This window comes from Coturnix japonica, unplaced genomic scaffold, assembly GCF_054131305.1.
Source record: "Coturnix japonica strain WE unplaced genomic scaffold, WE-NBRP24 Scf040, whole genome shotgun sequence".
NCBI lineage: Eukaryota > Metazoa > Chordata > Aves > Galliformes > Phasianidae > Coturnix > Coturnix japonica.
The window spans coordinates 3,929,200-3,944,685 of NW_028188943.1; the positions used below are offsets into that span (position 1 = coordinate 3,929,200).

The following is a 15,486-nucleotide window of genomic DNA, read 5'->3' on the forward strand; positions in this document are numbered from 1 at the left end:
TGTTGGCTCAGGGCACTTCCTGTGGCAGTGAGTTGGAAGTCTATATGATGTTAAGTGAAAGACATAGGAACGGAAGATCCCAGGCTCTGCATGTGGTGCAAGGATGCTGTTAAGTTCCTATCCCACATGTGCCCTGTGTCTCATTGCAGGATGTGGGATGTGAGAAGGGCCCAGTCTGAACAAGCAGTCAATCCCTGTGAAACTCTGAACTTCAGATCTCTCAGTTCCAGTGCCCTCCTTTGCACATTCTCCCAGAGTTTGAAGTCCTTTATGTTCTGCGGTGCCCAGAAGTGCACCTAGTGCTGCTAGTGAGGCAGTAGCAATGCAGAGCAGAGGGATGATCCTTTCCCTCACCCAGCTGGCAATAAGTTGCTTCATACACTCCAGGGGACTGTTGTCTTTCCTGGCTGCCTTGGCACACTGCTGACTCACATTCAGTGTGATGCTGACCAGCACCCCAATCCTTTCCAGTCAGACTCCTCTCCAGTGTCCCATATCCACTCAGTGAGTATGTCCAGCATTGCCCCTACCCAGGTGCACAATCAGGCACTTGTTCTTGTTATACTTTATGCACTTGGTGCTTAGTACCAACTGGTACCCAGTTCTCTGACTTGTCCACATCTCTCTGCAAGTCCTCTCCACCCTCAGTGGAGGCAACAGCACCTCCTCATCTGGTCTCATCAGCAAACTTGCTCAGAACATCTTCTAGTCCTGCATTCAAGTCATCTGCATAAACATGAAAGGAAAGTGGCCCCCAAATGGAACCCTGGGGACCCCGACAGTGACCATCTACCAGCCCAATGGAACCCACTGACTATAATCCTTTGGGACTGACCTACTGGCCAACTGCTCACCCACCACATTGTGTTTCTGTCTAGCCATATGCAGAACATTCTGTCCAGAAGGTTGTTGTGAGAAACAGTATCAAAATCTCCACTGAAATCCTCAAGGATTACATCAACTGGCTTCCCTTGGTCAACTAAACGGATAACTGTGTCACAGAATGAGCTTAAATTAAACAGGACCTTCGCCTCACAAACTTGTGTTGGCTGCGACCAATGACAGAATTGTCCTTCAGCTGTTTTTCCATAACTCCCACCATCATTTTCTCCATAATTTTACCAGGCTCTGGACTGACAGGTCCATAATTGCCCATGTCATCTTTCTTGCTCTTCCTTACAAGGAGACAACATTTGCCAGCTTCCTGTCAGCTGGTATGACCCTAGACTTCTTTAGATGCAATTGAAATGAGAGCCCAGAGCACACTAAGGTGTCATCATTGTAAGAAAGTAGATGTGCCATAGCTTTGCAATGCCTTGAACTCCAGAGTATGCCACAAATGCAGCAGAGGGGAAGATTTGCCTCTTCTGTAGTGAACTCATTCATTTGGTAAGCAGAATAACACTACCTGATACATGGGGACTGTGTCTCTGCTCTGCTCTGCTCAGCTCACAGGGCAGCGGTGCAGGGTGTTGCTCTCATGTCAGTGCAGGTAAACTCGCTTTAACCATTTTTCCTCTGTAAATGCTTCCTCTATTTGTATGCTCAGATACACTTCCACATTCCCTCAAGTACACTTTCATATATCATTAACAATTACACTTTCTTATACTATCAAAACAGTTTGTCAAACAGTACAGTTCTTCAGTTCACATAAACTCCCTTAATACAGTCTGTATTCTTCAGCTATAAACACTGTGCCACAGAACCAGCACTGATTGAACCACCTCCCTCACACACTTCCTCGCAAGCAGTACATAGTATTACATAAATGGGTTGACACTCATTGGTCGGGTGGAATGTACACCTCTCCTCAGGACAATCTTACTAATCTACAGAGTACAAACTCCTGTCTTCTTACATACAAGCAGAAAGTACATATGAGTGGACAAACAACACAGTCTTTCACTTTGTCCGTGTCCGGCCATTTCCCTCACAGGAGGAAGGAAACATGGATCGGGACTCGGCACTCACCCTGCAGCTGTTCTGTGTCTCACTCACACCACACTCACTCTGACATTTAGATCAAAAACCATGGGTTATTCATACTACACAATGCTGACAACGTTTTCTAGCTGGAATCTTAATAACACTCATACTCTGGTCGACCAGTTGCAAACGTTAATGTTTTTCCCAGAGTCGGCTTGACACACGGTACCAAACACTTAAAGCAGATGATAATATTGAACGTACAACCTATAAGCCCCATGATTACACCTTGGAGAACCCAGGCTACCATTTGACAGGCTATCCACTATATCCCATACCCATAGGAGACACCAACCTAGGTCCCTCCTATTGTCAACCACCTGGGAGAGAGTACTTGTTCTTGTTTCCATTCATATGACATACAGTTCCCTTTCATAGGAACTCACCCAAGGAGTCTTCCTACCCCAGCTGGCAACCAAAGCCATGAGCTCACCTCCCTGGGAGCAGCACGTATGGCTGTAAACTGTGTAGGATGTCTCCTCAAGACATATGGGCTCCACTTACCATACACATACCTGGTCCACCTATGGGTGGTCCTTGTCTGTCCCTGCAGTGATCAGGTGAGGAAGGGAGTCCTTCAGAGAAATCTCAGGGTGCGCCAAAAGTGTCTCCCTCTCAGCTGGTCCTGCAGCGAACAGAGCTGGTCCCACCTGGGCCGCCAAATTGACTACAGGAATTGAACTCTATAACCTCTATAACTGATACAGTCTCCCATGACATACTTATACCAAAGTTGAGGAAGTATGGGATAGGTGAGTGGACAGTGAAGTGGGTCGAGAGGGACCTGGGCGTCCTGGTGGACGATGCATTGGCCATGAGCCAGCAGTGTGCCCTTGTAGCCAAAAAAGCCAATGGCATCCTGGGGTGCATTAAAAAGAGCGTGTCCAGCAGGTCGAAGGAGGTGATCCTCCCCCTCTACTCTGCCCTGGTGAGGCCTCATCTGGAATATTGTGTCCAGTTCTGGGCTCCCCAGTACAAAAAAGACCGGGATCTCTTAGAAAGAGTCCAGCAGAGAGCCACAAAGATGGTGAAGGGCCTGGAGCATCTCCCCTATGAGGAGAGACTTATGGAACTGGGTCTGTTTAGCCTTGAAAAAAGAAGGCTGAGAGGGGACAGGATCCAGGTTAATAAATACCTGAGGTGTGGGGGTCATAGTGGTGAGGCTGGTGTCTTTTCAGTAATGCGTGGGGACAGGATTAGGGGTAATGGGATGAAAGTACAGCATAGGAAGTTCTGCACTAATGTGTGCAATAACTTCTTTATGGTGAGAGTGACAGAGCACTGGAACAGGCTGCCCAGGGTGGTTGTGGAATCTCCTTCTCTGGAGATATTCAAGACCTGCCTGGATGCCGAGCTGTGCAACGTGGTGTAGGGAGCCTGCTTTGGCAGGGGGGTTGGACTCAATGGTCTCTGGAGGTCCCTTCCAACCCCTACAATTCTGTGATTCTGTGAATATCATGGGGTGGTTTGGATGGGGAAAGACTACCCCTTTGAATGACCTTTTGTCAGGGCATGTCCTGGGATTCCTAGGATCCTCAAAATGCAGCATTGCTTCTGTCACTGAAAAATGGGGCCCTGTGTGGATTGGAGGGAGGGTCCATGAGTCCCTGGCCCACCTGACTGAGTATTTCCATGGTCTTAGCAAAGACATACGTACAACTTGAGAACGAGAGTTAGCTGCATTCATGGTGGCATGGCCACTGCTGATGGCCTTGAACTGTCTGAACATAACTGAAGAGGCTCAGGCTGATGCAAATCAGCTATTGAATGACAGTGTTGAAAAACTGGAAAGACAGGTGGCAGTTTTGATGGGGAAAAAACCTAATTCAATCATTCTCCTATAGAAAATCAGTAACAACTCTCTGGAAGACCATGGGGACCCTGTACAAGGGAATCTGAATAAAATGGACTCTGTAAATGAAGGCACTAAAAGGTCAGATTTTGAGGTTCCATTTGGACTAGATCTATTTGAGATCTGACTGATTGTAACCCTAAAATGAAAAAAAAAAATGCAGGATAGGCTGGTGGGAGTGCCCTGACCAGTGTCCAACCCCCCAAACCCTGCTGCCCATAATACAGCAGCTGAACTGATGGATATAGTACAGTGGTTTAGACAGAAACCAAGAGAGCATGCCAGCATAGCTGCTCTGGTTATGGGACATGGAGGCAGAAAGCGCTGTGGTGAACGGACTGGAAATTTCAAAACTGACATCCATTACTACTCACCCTGCCCTCAGGCAAAGACTGTATGTTCTGTCCAACATAATGAGGATAGCCATTTGATCAGTGAATGATTTATGGCTGTGTGTCATATAACATGGCCAAATAAGAATGACATACCATTAAATATCAGCCTGTGGTCCTCTATGGAGGACTAACAAAATTATATTAGAGAATTAGGCATGAAAGAGGCAATCTATGAAGATGATTTTGAGAGCCCAGTCAATAAATTTTTCATCAGGAACGAGGGATCTCATCCTACAGCCATCACCTTTACATCAGGATGGGTCTATGTTATCCATACTGAACCCCCCAGTGGCCCTCAGGTGCTGTAATACAACAGGCTGCCCAAGTGATGGGGAGACAAGAGTGCCTGCGGCCACATGCAGGCTCTGAATGGTGGTGGAAAGGTCAGAGAACCATCTGCTGCCATGACTTAGGCGTCCAGCCCCTAAGGTAATCCAGTCTGGACCCATTAGGATCTTGAGACAACAAATGTTTAAAGACCGGATTAGAGCAGGAGTTCAGTTTAAAAAGATCAATGGACAGCATAATCAGGAAAAAATATCTGTTAAACAGGCCCAAGCACTGAGTATTTTCAGTCCAACCTTTTCAGCCAAACTAGATGTGAATGTAACTCAAGAAGGGTCTGGATGGGGGCTCTGGCAGAGCCAGAGTTCTTTGTGTACCCCTATGAGGTTTTGGTCACAGGTTTGGCATGGAGCAGAATAAAGATACATCACAGTTGAAAAGCATTTATTGGCTACCTATTCTACACTACAGGTGGTAGAACCAGTAACTCAGATTTCAGAGGTTATCGTTAAACAACAAGGCCAGTCCAGGGGTGGGTAAAAGATCTAACACACATCTCTATGATGGGGGTGGCCCAATCACAAGCAGTGGTGCGCTCAGTTGTTCTGCTTGCCTGCTCCTCAAGGAGTTAGGAGAAATCTGTGCCTGTTGCGTGTTGGAGTGCATGCGCAATGCCATGTGGAGGGCTTATCACAATAAAGATTGGTGGATTTGCTGCGTAGACCGGTCAGAACTCAGATCTGCGTTGTGCTTCCTGCGGCACCAAACGCCCAACAGTGGCAGTTCCGTGTATTGGCCAGCAGGTGGCAGCAGAGACCACGGAAAGAACGTCTGCGGGACAGACCCTGGGGATCCGTTCTCTTTTGATTATAGGGGAAGAACACAAAGGTGGAAGAGGAGGGAAGGGGGGAAAAAAAAAGAAAAAAAGAAAAAACCAAACCACAGCAAACAAATAAAAACTTCTCCAAACGTAGCAAACGTGAATCTCTGTCAATAAATAAATGAGTAATTGAATTGATGTCCCTTTCCCACCACCCCCTGCCCCCCCCCCCCCCCCCTCCCCCCAACATCTGAGATGAAAAAAAATACCTGGTATCAATTAGACAGATGCACACAGTGAAGCCAGGGATGGTCTGAAACGCAAAGCAGCTGAGCAGCTTTTAGAAGAAAACAGAGTAGTAACAACTTCTGTACCTACATTCACCACTCTGAGATCCTGTCTGGGTCACCCAAGGCTTGTAAATAACCACTGGGTCGGTTCTGATGTCGAGTGATTTGTTGTCAGTTCTCTCATGGTTCTCCGGTCAGTTCTCCGGTGCCAGGATCTGCCACAGGGCATTCTGACCACGGGCATCATGTTTCTACGCTGCCGCCTGCATTTAACAGGCAATGGGACTGCCCAGCATGTGCAAGGCAGCACCTCTTTCACACCACCAGAATGTTTAAGGCTGTTGGGATTGTTGTTAGCATCCCATTAACACTGAGGCTAGAGATACCCTTAGGATTGACATTACTATTAGCATTACTTTGATGGTGCCCTATCTGGGTCATTTCCAAGGGATGTCAGGAGTAAGGCAGTGACAGGAGAAAAAGAACAGACTCTGTTACTTTATAAAAGTGATAATAGAGAGAGTTCATTGGAAAAAATACAACTCTTAAATAATACAAAGCATGCTTCTGATTGGATGCAGGCATCATTTGGGCTCTGATTAATATTACTTTTAAGGTAAAGATTATTGTTACCTTAATGATTGTTTTTTGGATTATGATCAGGGTTAAGGTTCCTTTTGCTACAAATTTCTAGCATCATTTTTGTTGTTACATTTGGAGTTAGGGATGATTTTAGAATCAGAATAAAGGTTAGGAACTTTCAGATCACAGCCATGTAAAATAAAAACAAATTCAGTGCAGAAATAGCAATCCTGTACCTTAATACTCATGAGATTATCCATTTTTTACAGCACTCTGACTAAGTTCTAAAACTTGCTCATCCCAGTTCACTTCAACAAGTTCCACCAGTTCAAGCAACGCAGTTCTGAGATCCTATGTATGTTATGCAGATAGAATTGAACAGTGCTGAAATAATCTCTGACAGCTTTAAGAGCTCCGTTCTGCTTACAAACTCTCAGTCCAAAATTATTCGCAGTTTTAAGGAAATGAACACCTGAAGCAGTTGGATCATCTGCCATTTGCTGCATTCTGCTTCTTGGCATCATGATTAGCACAAAGGGTTTTCTGCTGTCCTGCAGAGATGGACGAAGTCCTGCTTACAAATGAACCAAGTTCCAGTGTACAGCAGAGTTTGTACCAGACTAACAAGCCACGTCATTCAATTCATGTGCTCAGGTTGTTATGCACTCAGAAAGGAAACAGAACTAACTGTTGAATTCTGAAGGTAATCTGTGGGGTCCTGTAGAGAGTGTTTTTTACAGCTAGTTAGCTGAGAAGGGTCGTAAACACGGTGCGGTTAATCAAGCAGCCATAACACCTGCAAGGACGGTGAGAACATCAGGATGCCCTGTGATGGTTAGAAACTAGCCATGGTTCTGGGAACTCAGCAAGGGAGTAGCTTTCAGGATGATAACAACAAGCTGTTAAGATACTCGGGGATGGTATGTAATTGGGAACCAATGATGAGCTCCACTTTTGCAATATGTATGAGCTAATTATCCGTATTATAAAGGTACACGCAGCCAAGGAATAAACGAGATTCGCTGATCATGTCAATGACAGGTGTGGTCGTCTGCTTTTCTCCCGCCGTTCTGCAACATCGTTGTTGTTTAGTGTCACTGGGTTCGTTAAACTGCTGTTCATTCTCAGATCGTTGGTTTTTTTTTTCATTTTTTCCCTCCTAGACCCATTCACAATCTCCCTTCCCTTCCCCTCTCGACCGCGCTGCACCGCGCTGTTAGAGAGGGGAGGTTCTTTGTTCCTTCTCTCCCTGGGTTTGTTCCCAGGTTCCCACTGTCACCGAGTGAGCTCTAGAGAGAACTCCGTGACACAAACTCATTGCAAAGTCTAAGCTAGAAGAAGCGTCACCTCAGTGTATCCCAGAAAAAGAACAGCGTTGAGATTTTAATTGGTTTTGGTTTTTGGTTTTATTGAGGGTGGGTTGTTTTTTGTTGGTTTTTTAGGGTTTATTTTTGTTTTTTTTGTCTTTTTTTTTTTTGAGGGGGGGGGGGGGCCGGGGTGGAGGGGTGCGAGGGGAAGGGAGAGGGAGGGGACAGTTGTTTGGTTGTTTTTAATATACAATAAAGCTATGCCGTTCCGCTGTCAGTCGCCTCAGAGAGTTCCCGAAGGAGCTCAACCACATTCTGCTCAACATCGAGTTGTTCCATTGAGTGGAGCAATGGTAGTCTTGCAGATGGAGCAATGCAGGAATTCTGACAGGATCTCCAGGTGTATCCAGTTCATCAACTGAAAGCTCCGCAATCAAATTGGAAGGGACCAGTCCTCTTGTGCCATCTGTCAGCTCTCCCTGAAACCAGCCATTCTCACCCACATCTCCAAAGACATTACGTTTTGTCCAGCAGTCAGAGGAAGCTCGTTTTCTGGGTCCTCATGAGGACCCTCAACAGGAATGTAGCTGTGTCGAGCTAAGAATCTTCAAACTGCTGATGATATCTGTCCTGGAGTATGCAGGATGAAGGACAAAAGCTCTGCTCTCACATTCAGGGCCGTCCTCTGACAGAAGGCAGCACTCAGGACTGTTCCCAAGGATCTCTTTCATGGCTTTCAGTTCAAGCTCCCGGTCTTCCAGATGACCTTGAAGACTTCGGGCCTCTTCAATGGCAGAATGGAACGGACTGGAGCTATTACGGAGATTCTTGTTTGACTGGGTCAGAGTCTGTCTCGTTGCCTTCCCCAGCTCCATCTGCTGCTTCTGCTGCTCTCTTTTCCCTCTTGCGCGCTCTGTGAGAATGAGTTTCAGAAAGCACTACTCACTGACAGGAAATAAGGGGAAACTTGAAAGACTTTGCAACCTAAGTCCTGGCAGTGTACTGCCAGCGGCTGATTTGGCCGTCCAGGATCCTGGCACCACAAATGCTTCATTGCCAAATGCAGCAATAAGGTGTTCTGGGGAAAGGCCAACTCACAGGTAGTCTTTGAGCACCCATATCCCAAAAAAAACGGCCAGCACCAGCGCAGGCAGCAGCATCGCTGAGACCGTCACCGGAATGCGGCGCTTCCGCACAGATGTGTGAGCAGCAGCCTCTGTGCTTTGGCCTGTGTTCATTCCTGGAAGAAATGAGACAATGTCCCACGTTACCTTCAGCTGCGCTACAGATAATCTCTCAGTGTGCTTCATGGACCCAAGAGGTCATTTTGTCAGTGGGTGCCTCCTTCTCTGGTGCCGAAGCACCGGAGGACAAGAAGGATTGCTTCCACCTCTCGTTGGGTATGGAGAGGCTGCACAGGCACTACCCGTGTCCTCCTCTGGGCCGAGAGCTGGGGCTGTACTCTGGGGTCTGGGCTTGGTCCGTGGGGAGAGCTACAGAGCAGAATCCCTCACGCTTTTCCCGGCATGCGTGTCCTGAGCTCCCCCTGTGGGACGCCCCCCAGGCTGAAGGTCAGGCTTCAGCCAGCACAGGGCACAGCCAGAGCCAGCCCAGGGGAGAAACACTCCTGCTTCTTTTACATGTGCTCTATGCTCACACGCTCAGGTCTGGCTGCTGACCTGGTGTGCAAGAGCTGGCAGCAAGAGCCTGCAGGCACGCAGTGACTCTGGTTCGTGACACCGTATGATCATGGGACAGAAATTACCTGGCATGCCGGTTGGTGCTGCCTGCATTCCTCTGTCCGGGACCGGCAGTGTGGGATATCCGCCTTCCTGCAGCACATCCGGGACGGGCAGTGTGGGATATCCACCTTCCTGGAGTGCATCCCGCTCACTTTGTTGGTCCGTTCCTTTAGAAAGAAAGCAGGGCAGTAGGATTGGGATGTCACGTGCCCTCATCAAAAACTGAGCTTCTCCAATCCCGAGCTCAGGTAAAGTCCAGGCCCCCCCCCAAGTACACTGTGAGCCCCTCTGTTACCTAAGGGCATTCGGGCCCTCCCAGCTATTGGACAATGCTGACTCCCTCACACCTCTTGAGAAATCAGCTCCTGTGCAAGGCCCTCACATACTGTGCTGTCACCAGCCCGTCACAGCCAGGTAGCTGCAGGCTGAAATCCAAGCTCTAACACACAGTCCAAGCCTTCAGAATTAGCATCTCCACCTCATTTCCAGCATTAGCAAAGGCAGCCAACCCTGCTCGGGATGCTCCTCCTGCCTTGAACTTGCTCAGCTGCACGGAGGGCTTTGGATGAACAGAAGCACAGCGCTTGCCACTTTGCCACTTGCTGCCATCTGGGTGCCAACGACTGCAAAAAGCAGCTCTGACAAGTAATGGTTGTGCTGGGGGAGCAGCTGCCTCTGGGTCTTGGCTGGATGCAGACCATCTGGCAGCAGACCAGCTCTGGTGCTTGACAGCACCTGCAAGGTGATACATGGAACACGGCTGCAGCACGGCTCTGACCCATCCCTTCCTGCTGTGCAGGCTACAGCCTGCCCACACCTGTATATCACACCTCAGCTTCCCAGGTCCCACAGTGAACAGACTGAAGTATACCCACCACGCTCTGCCTTCTCCATTTCCTTCAGCAGTCGCTTCAGGAGACGGGATGAGCCCTGAGAGTATTTTCCTCGATTGGATTCATCCTCTTCTCTTTCCGGACCTTAACAGAATGTATGAAGTTAAATATCATGTGCATGAAGATCTGAAGATCAGCGGCGAGTCAGCCAAGTCAGTGAAGACAGAGTACTCACTGCTGGGATTCCAGCTGGGCTCCAGCACAGGAGGAAACCGATGACCGGGCAAGGCCCACACTGGGGGCACTTCTGCAACCAAAGACCCATGAAAAGTTTTAGTCACACACTACAGCATCAACTGAGTAGCAGAGCATACAGGGGACAGGGCCTGCAGACACAAGTGTGATCAGACACAGGTGAGGAGAGCTTCCGGCACATGTGGGGGCCTCCTTTTCCCTGAGTGACCTGTAGGGTCTGGCGGTGGTTGGGGAATGCCACAGCCCGAATACAAAGGTCTGGGCTCCCTCAGCTGCAGAGGGGCAGCGGTAACCTTCCCACTGAAACGTGGCAGCTCTCTGAGAGAAAAAATACTCATGGCTCATCTGTGCAAACCCTTCCGGGCACAAACAGGCTTGGAAGACCTGGAGAGGATCTCCAGTAAAATTGCACCCAGGTAAACCATGAGAGCATGAACGTTTCAGCCTCCAAGGAAACAGACACAACTTACCCCTGGGTTGTCCCCCAGGCACAGGCATGAAGTCCGGATCCAAAGGAGCATCCGGAAAGGGAGCACGAAGCTCATCATCTAGAATCAAGAACAGATGAGATAAGTTCCCACTTATATGCACTATATGGTGTGATCTCCTTCTCCCTCAGTAACTGGATGTGGAGAATAACTCAGGTCATGATTTCCAAAGTTGCAGGGTGGACGGGATGACCCGTAGGCTGGCACCTGGCAGCGTATGCAGTGCTCTCTCCGGGCCACGTGCCACATCTCTCACAGATTACGTGGAAGAAGATGCAGCCCCCCAGGGCTTTCTTACTGGGAGGCCTCTGATGGACAGCAAGGTCACACTGAGGCACTGGAGCACACCTGTCTCTTCCCCTGGGCTGTGGACTGGGGCTCTGGCTTGGAAACTGGGGAGTGCCATGAGCCTGAAGCAGAAATGCTCATGCACGCCCAGCACGCCTCTTCTGAACTCTCCCCGGGCATCTCCCAGGACGAAGGCTGTGCTCCAGCCAGCAATTAGCAGAGCTACAGCCTGGCATGGCTGGAGCCAGCCCTGGGGAGCAGCGCAGCCACGGGCTCTTGCCCGGCTCCTGCAGTGCTGCCCATCACCCCCTACCCAGCAACACCCCCATGGAAGGCAGGCCCCAGGCAAGTGTACTACAGGGCCGTGGGGACACAGCCTGACTTCTTGCTCCCAGCGCTGCTCAGTTTGGGTCCCATCTCTACCCACTCACCTGCTCCCCATGCTCGCCACGGAGCAGCACAGCTCTCCTGAAAAGTCATGGCCACCAATAGGAGGAAGAGGACAAGGCGGGCAGGGTCCATGGCCGCCCCCACACTTGCACCACGCTTCCAACACCACCGCTGCAGCCACAGTGAGTGTCGCACTGAGCCAAGCCTGCAGCCAGGCCTTGTGAGCTCATGACGCAGCTCAGCACAGTCATAGGATGGGGCATTGTGACCTCACATCTCTGTGATTCCGGGTGGTGGCTCCCCGCAGGCTGCTGCTCTTGTGATGCACTGCACCAGGGCTGTGTGGGGCTGGTGCTTACATCATAGAAATGCAGAATCATAGAATGGCTTGGCTTGCAAGGGACAGTGAAGAACTCAGAACCCCAGCCCCACTGCGTCGGGCAGAGATGCCACCCACAGAGTCTTGCTGCCCAGAGCTCCATCCAGCCTGGCCTTGAACACCTCCAGGGATGGAGCATCCACAACTTTGTTGGCAAACTTTTGCAGAGCTTCAACAACCCCAAGAAGGCATTATTTCCAGCCTGGTGCAACACCTCAGGCCACAGAGGTAGTGACGCAATATGCACAGGTTATCCACGCGTGTGAAACGTGCTGCAATTAAGCAAGCCAAGCGGATAAATCCTCTCCAGTGTGGAGGATGATGGCTGAAATACAAGCTGAACTGCTGAACCAGGCACCAATGGGGCTTACGTGTTTGCATCAAAAGACAAAATACCAAGCAGAGAGCGTGGGAATCAGATATTGTTTCTGAAGCAGAATTAAGTTTAAAAAAATTGATTTCACAGTCTGACATCAACCCTCCTCCACCCCTCCCATTCCCCCCCCAGCGCACCCCTCCCTTCCTTCCCTCTTTGTTTAACAAAGGCTTTGAATAAAATCATCATATCAATACTACAATTGCTGGCCTGGGATTATTATCACGTCTTTCGGGTTCCTGGACAGGAGAGGTGCACCCCACTGATTTCAGCGGTCCTGCCTGGGTGGTGAGGTGACTTCACAGAATCACAGAATCACAGAATTGTAGGGGTTGGAAGGGACCTCTAGAGATCATCGAGTCCAACCCCTTTGCCAAAGCAGGCTCCCTACACCATGTCACACAGGCAGGCGTCCAGGCGGGTCTTAAATATCTCCAGAGAAGGAGACTCCACCACCTCCCTGGGCAGCCTGTTCCAGTGCTCCGTCACCCTCACTGTAAAGAAGTTCTTCCGCACATTTGTGCGGAAATTCCTATGCTGTACTTTCATCACATTACCCCTAGTCCTATCCCCACGCACTACTGAAAAGAGACCAGCCTCACCACTATGGCTCCCACACCTCCAATATTTATAGACCTGGATCAAGTCCCCTCTCAGCCTTCTTTTTTCAAGGCTAAACAGACCCAGTTCCCTAAGTCTCTCCTCATAGGGGAGATGCTCCAGGCCCTTCACCATCTTTGTGGCCCTCCGCTGGACTCTTTCCAAGAGATCCCTGTCTTTTTTGTACTGGGGAGCCCAGAACTGAACACAATATTCCAGATGAGGCCTCACCAGGGCAGAGTAGAGGGGGAGGATCACCTCCTTTGACCTGCTGGACACGCTCTTCTTAATGCACCCCAGGATGCCATTGGCTTTTTTGGCTACAAGGGCACACTGCTGGCTCATGGTCAATCTGTCGTCCACCAGGACGCCCAGGTCCCACTCAGCAGAGCTCCTCTCCAGCAGCTCTTCCCCCAGCCTGTACTGGTGCATGCAATTATTCCTCCCTAGGTGCAAGACTCTACACTTGCTTTTGTTAAACCTCATCCGGTTTCTTACTGCCCAGCTCTCCAGCCTGTCCAGGTCTCGCTGAATGGCAGCACAGCCTTCAGGTGTGTCAGCCAATCCTCCCAACTTTGTGTCATCAGCAAACTTGCTGAGGGTGGTCACTATCCCCTCATCAAGGTCGTTGATGAAGATGTTGAACGAGACTGGACCCAGTACAGACCCCTGGGGGACGCCGCTAGTTACAGGCCTCCAGCCAGACACCGCACCGCCAACGACAACTCTCTGCTCTCTGCCAGTCAGCCAATTCTCAACCCACTTCACCGTCCACTCATCTATCCCATACTTCCTCAGCTTTGTTATAAGGATGTCATGGGGGACAGTATCAAAAGCCTTACTGAAATCAAGGTAGACTACATCTACCGCCCCGCCCCCTGTCCACCCAGCTAGTGACATCTTCATAAAAGGCCACCAGGTTGGTCGAGCATGACCTCCCCTTGGTGAACCCATGCTGAGGACTGCTGATAACCTCCTTATCACCCTGTTGTCTGGAGATGGCATCCAGCACAAGCTGTTCCATCACCTTCCCTGGGACAGAGGTGAGGCTGACCGGCCTATAATTGCCCGGGTCTTCATTCTTGCCCTTTTTGAAGACTGGACTGACACTGGCCGTCCTCCAGTCTTCAGGCACCTCCCCAGTTCTCCAAGACCTCTGATAGATTACAGAAAGCGGCTCAGCAACGACCTCCGCCAGCTCTCTCAGCACCCGCGGATGCACCCCATCAGGTCCCATGGATTTATGGACCTTAATGTTTCCTAGGCACTCACAGACCTCCTCTTCCCTGACTAAAGGGAAATCTCCCATTCCCCGGACTCTCTCATCAACCTCCAGGGTCTGGGATTGCTGAGGGAGAGTCCTTTCACTAAAGACAGAAGCAGATGATCCTGCGGGGTAAAAGCCCACAAAAGGCAAACCACAATTAATATCGAGACCCTGTTGCTTTTGTTGCAGAAAATACCGCGGTTTAAATGTGATAATGATCCAGATTAGAGAAACAATAGGGTTGTGTTACCTCCGCTTTAACATGTTAACTTTAGGAAATTTGTTTTTGAACCATTGCTCCCCCTCCTCGTGTGTGTAGGAACATAAGGGAAAGAGATACCTAAGAAAATCTCTTAGGATGTATATTGGCATATCAGAGGGATATTGCTGGGGAACCGGGAGGGAATCTAAGCAAGAACACCGTCATCAAATAATGTAATCATTGGTGGTTAGTATATAAGTTGGAGGATGGGTTAAAATGATCCCAAAACCAGGAAAAAGGATAGGGAAAAGATGTTTAAATATTGTGTTAGATATGGCCTAGAGATCCACTACAGGGAAAATCAATATTTGGCCAAAATATGGATCTGATGAAGGTTGGGTTTGTCAGATCTCGAATTTATATGTAAAGAACAAAACCCCTTTTCAAAGGAGGAATCAGAATATGCTGCCTGTTGGATACAAGAAATCAACCTGTTATTAGTAAAAAGAAAAAGGCCCGGACCAGGAAGGAGAGGAATTAGAAAAAGGAACTAATCAATGGGACCCTCCTGAGAATCTCCCCCCCATATAACCCCAATGTAGCACAAAGGGAGACAGGCACTGCCCCAGTAAGAGGAAATGGTAAAGCACACAGGGACATTTCACAGAAAAGAGGGGCATGCTGGGCTCAGGAGAGAATTAAAACAATGTAAAAGGGACATAAAAATTTCTCCTTTCCCAGACACTAGCTGTACCAGCACCTCAGTGTACCCCTTATGGGAGGTCCCATTGGGACAAGGACAAATATGCTATGTAAACTCCCCACTCACTAGTGGAGAAATTAGAAATTTTAAGAAGGAAATGAAATCTTTAATTGAAGATTCTATAAGAGTAGCAGAACAATTAGATCAATTTCTGGGGCTTTCAAAACTTTGGTCCCATCAGGACCCCCTGGTAAATATAAAAGTGGGACCTGAGGGGGAAGAAGTTGTGGTTTTAGTTGATACTGGGACAGCTCGTTCATCACTGGCCCGTAAGGTGTCAGGACTCAAATTAACAAATGAGGCCTTAAAGATAACAGGGGTAGAGAGAACCGGGATGACAGTACCACTTTTTGAGAATACTGTATTAAAACTAGGGGATAAAG

The 15,486-nt window shown here is 49.0% G+C and overlaps 1 long non-coding RNA gene across 1 annotated transcript; it reads right to left on the reverse strand.

The window, feature by feature from the left end:
* Window positions 1-9,191: 9,191 nt before the first annotated feature.
* LOC146753049 (uncharacterized) lies at window positions 9,192-11,175 on the reverse strand. Its single transcript, XR_014940294.1, has 3 exons — window positions 10,331-11,175; window positions 10,138-10,239; window positions 9,192-9,429 (listed from the first exon to the last, which is right to left on the reverse strand). It is a non-coding gene; the product is annotated as an uncharacterized LOC146753049 (long non-coding RNA).
* Between the last annotated feature and the right edge of the window lie 4,311 nt (window positions 11,176-15,486).